The sequence below is a fragment of the Amphiura filiformis genome, chromosome 14, assembly GCF_039555335.1.
Source record: "Amphiura filiformis chromosome 14, Afil_fr2py, whole genome shotgun sequence".
Taxonomy (NCBI): domain Eukaryota; kingdom Metazoa; phylum Echinodermata; class Ophiuroidea; order Amphilepidida; family Amphiuridae; genus Amphiura; species Amphiura filiformis.
This window is the reverse complement of record NC_092641.1, coordinates 62,859,560-62,864,588: the sequence shown is the minus strand read 5'-3', so window position 1 is coordinate 62,864,588 and position 5,029 is coordinate 62,859,560.

Sequence of the window (5,029 nt, the reverse complement as noted above, 5' to 3'; positions counted from 1 at the left end):
TCTATTTCCTAGGTTAAGAGAAACGAACATGAGAGCTGTAGACATTGTTCGAATCGTTTATGACTGCGTCTTGATTGTGTTCGGAGTGCCAGCAAATAGCATGATACTTATCACATTTGGCCAGAAATCAGTTTTGAAAAACAACACTGTTACCATACTGCTCGCTTTAGCATCTGCTGATCTTCTTAGTTGTTTTCTAGAAGGTTCTTTTCGTGTTGCTGTGTTAACGCTACCAGAATTGAACGTAACAAACGATAGCAATGTGAACCGTTGCTACGAGCGTCACATGAAACCGTGGATGTGTCAAGGCATGATGTTTTCAATGGTAGCATTGGAAACGTATACCATGTTCCTCAATTGTCTCATTGCTATCAATTGTTTTGATACGGTCCGTAGACAACCAGTAAGAAGATTAACCAAATCCCGCGTCGTAACTATTATATTTGTACTTTTTACTTTCTGCGTCATTTTGGGAGTTGTGGTAATGTTAATAGGCTTTACTCCTGTAAATGTTAACAGCCAGCTACAATTTTTAATTTGGGGTTTCTTTGGTTTATTAGTGTGCATGGGCTTGGTGATGGTCTTAACCGGTAACATTTTGACCGTTTGGCAAATAAGAAAACAACAAAAACAATCTGATGAATTTGCTAGCGAACTGGTGCGTCGACTTAATAGACGGGCACGTGCTCTACGGAATGGATCATATGTAATAAGTAGAAATCAAATTCAACACCCATTTGAAGTTATGCATTATAAAACCAAAATTCAAGTCATCAAAAAGCTTCTTATCGTAACATTTACATTTGCCATTACGCTGTTGACAACCCTCATGTTGCATCTTGCTGTTAATGCGGAAACTGTAAGACGGAACAGGTCGTTTATTGTATACATCTTGTTTTTGATCACACGAGATATATGGCGAATAAATCACGTCATAAATGGCTTTATCTATGGGTTTATGAGCTCGAAATTTAAGGATGCTTTAAGAAATATTGACAGGGAAGGTAATGCGAATACTATTAGAGAAAATGTTGTGAAATTGTGTTGTCGACACAGACGTAAAAGAAAAGTGCATGTAGTGGATGTGCCCGTGTGATATATAATGAGGGATGGTCTCTGGGGCAGTCAGATTCAACGGAAAGCAACTCACAAACTCATCATCAATTTGAAAAAGCAAACCATCATATCTTACGATCAGCATTGAAAAGTAGTCGTTGTACCACTTGAAAACTTCACAGTTTCAGATTCATGCAAGTTCTTTGTATGTATAGCACGTAATGGATATCTTCAGAGTCACGTTAAACTTTTCTTTGCCCATTGGTCCAGCTGCAATGTATCGCAACTTGCCAATGGACATTTCGACTTGTTAGATTTAAATGTCTCCCCGGGTATTACAAAATGACCAATACAAAACGCATGTTGGTACATTTTAAGACATATACATAATATCGTTTCTTCTCGTTTTGGGCAAAGAAGACGCAGCGATATCGTGATGAAAATATATAAACCACAGAACTTATACCGCTTTGAAAGCATCTTATAATAATTCATGCAATCATGCCAGCAACGAATACTGTTTCCATGGTTATAGAAACGCTAAAAGCCAATTTAAAAGGAAATTGCTAGCGATGAAAGTTTGTATTTTAAAAGTAAATGTAATTAGAATTTCAGCTCAAAAATGTCGATTACTTACGTGTCATAAATAACATTTGTTGCGAGGCCGTCTGCTTTATCGGACGTCTATAAATGGCTCTCTTAGTTTCTCCATGCTACCACAAGGCTTTCGTAGAGCTGTAGCAATGATCACTTTTTATGTAAAAATAATCAATTGATGATTACCAACGGTAATGATTATTTGGAAAATCTTTGGGACATCTTTTTACTGGTAAAGCTGACCAAGACCGTGGAAGAGTTGCAACCTTTGTTTGAGATCTTTTCAGCTAAATATGCACACGGTTGAAAATAAACTGTTGAAAAATAATAAAGATCACACGTGTTAAACCGAAAGCTTATTCATCTGTAACTATACCGTTTTCATAAGACTCCACCAACTCGGTAACGAACATGAGAGTTGTAGACATTGTTAGAATCGTTTATGACGGCGTTTTACTTGTTGTGGGAGTTCCAGCAAATAGTTTGATACTTATCGCATTTGGACGAAAATCAATGTCGAAAAACAACACTGTTATCATACTGCTTGCCTTAGCATCCACTGATCTACTTTGTTGTTTTCTTGGCGGATTTTTCCGTGCTGTTGCAATAACGCTACCAGAATTGAATGACACCAACGACACTTATATAGATCCGTGCTACGAGTGTCACATGAAGCCGTGGATGTGTCAAGGGATCGTGTTTTCAGTGGTGTCAATAGAAATGTATACCATGTTACTATTGTCTCATTGCTATCAATTGTTTTGATACGGTCCGTAGACAATCGGTAAGAACATTAACCAAATCCCACGTCGTGGCTCTAATTTTGGCATTTTTAACCTTGTGTGTCATATTGGGAGTTAATGTCGTAATATTTATGGGTTTTACACCAGACTATCGGAATGGCCGAATGCAATCTGTTATTTGGGGCATCATTTGTTTTATAGTTTTACTGGGTTTGTTGATGGTAATTTCCTTTAATATTCTGACTGTTTGGCAAATAAGAAAACAACAAAAACAATCTGCCGATTTTGCTAGCGAATTAGCGCGTAGACTTAACAGTCAGGCAAGTTCTACACGCAATGAAACTCTTGAAACAGATCAAAATCAATGTCAACAACCATCTGAAGATCTGCATTATAAAACCAAAATTCAAGTCATCAAAAAGCTTCTTATGACAACGTTTACATTTGCCATTACGCTGTTGACAACCCTCATTTTGTATCTTGTTTTCGATGAGAAAACCATTAGACAGAACAGGTCATTAACCACGTCATCAATGCCTTCATCTATGGATTTATGAGCTCAAAGTTTAAGATCGCGTTCAGAAATATTGAAAGGGAAAGTAATGTGAGTAAAATTAGAGAGAATTTTGTGAAATTTTGTTGTCGACACAAACGTATAACAAAGGTGCACGTAGTCCATGTGTCTGTACGACCACATGAGACAATACCAACAAGAGATGATGAGCATGGTGGTCTACCGGGGCAGACAGAGTCAACAGCGCTGGGTTGTAACAGTAAACAACCTTCAAACTCACTACCTATTTCAAAGATCACATCATCGAATCTTACGATTAGCATTGAAAATAATTATCATTATGATAACAGAACCCCACAGTTGCAGATTCCTGCCAGTTCTGTGGATGTGTCATGGAAGGGATATCTTCAGAATCACGCTTAACTTGTTTTCAGCAACTCTTCCTTTACCTTTGTACAGGAGACAATGAATCTACTTTTTCAGTAGCGTATACGCGAAGTTAAAAGGACCAGTCACGCGTGACCGCGTAAAATTGTCTCATGTATGAAACTTCTGTTTGCATGTTGAAGTCATTTAGAGGTAGCGGCAAACATTGGCGTTTAATTATGTAGTTTTATCGCTGATATCAACAGAAAAATCATTGAGTTGGCTCACTGACATGTCAATTGATTGATTTTAAGCGTGTTTTCGTTGTTGAAAGTGATTCAATCATATTTCACCGTTATTCATCACCATTTAACAACTCGCATCTGGCGCGTCTGCTTGGTTTATTATATATATATGTAGTTTAGATATTTTTGTTATTTTCCACATGAAAAGTGCAAAGTAAAGTGATTTATATATGAGTGATATCAAACAAAATATGATGATATTGAATGTTTTAATGCGTTCAATGAAATGAATATTTTCATTTGGTGATGACTATTCCATTCAACTCAATAAAGCCTCCTTACCATTACCATTGTAATCATAAATATTCAATATTTTGTATAATGTATACTAACTCATGATTAATCGTATATTTTATTACTCTCAGTCAGTCAGTCACTCAGTCAGTCACTCAGTCAGTCACTCACTCACTCACTCACTCACTCACTCACTCACTCACTCACTCACTCACTCACTCACTCACTCACTCACTCACTCACTCACTCACACACCCACTCACTCACTCACCACTCACTCACTCACTCACTCACTCACCACTCACTCACTCACTCACTCACTCACTCACTGTGATTTATCAAAACGGGTCACGTTAAAACACTATATTTGAAATTATGCGTTGTGATTGCGTTTGGAACGCAATAAAGCGTACACATTCTGCGCGGACCAATACGCGAGGTTACGCGTACGATTGTCAAGCGATGCGAATTATCACTTGGTCCGGGATACGCTTACGCGTTTTACCATGATGTTAAAAGATAATATCTGAATAATTAGGCCTATGTTGTCATAATTGTACCTAAAGGATTTTAGCTTTACAAGATGGTACTTTTATATCAGTTTCAGTTTATTCAGTTTAAATTTTTTTATCCTTCCAATTACAAATATATTACACAAAATATATATTTCGTACAAGTGGTGCGAAACATTTTAAAATATGACAATGTATGAGAAGCAGTGAATGAGGATGATACTACACGAACAGCGGGGTGTAGTGGCATTTTGTACATATGGTTTAAATCTAATACAGTACTCAATTATTAAGCAAAAAAAAAGAAGATATTTATATTAACGAAAAAGCAAGCCTTGTTGTAAGTAAAAACTACGAAATATGCCAGATACAGATGAATACAATATTAAACTAGTAAGCATGTCTGAAATAATACATAATTCGTATATCAAGAAGTTAGAGTCATAGTTGACGAAAGTTCGAAAGCCTTTCCAATCCGATGGCGCACCAGTTGCTTGCTATGGTAGGGATTCACAAAAAACTACTATTAGTTGACTTAAAAGTTAAGATAACGTGAGTAAAATATATTATTTACAGAAATTTATATCGCCTTGAGAATGACGCATTATCTAATAAGTCATATAACTATACCAGCGTCAGTTTTCTGTGGTTTCTAAAATGTTAAAAGTCAATTTTGATCAACATTTTTAGCAACGTTCGTTT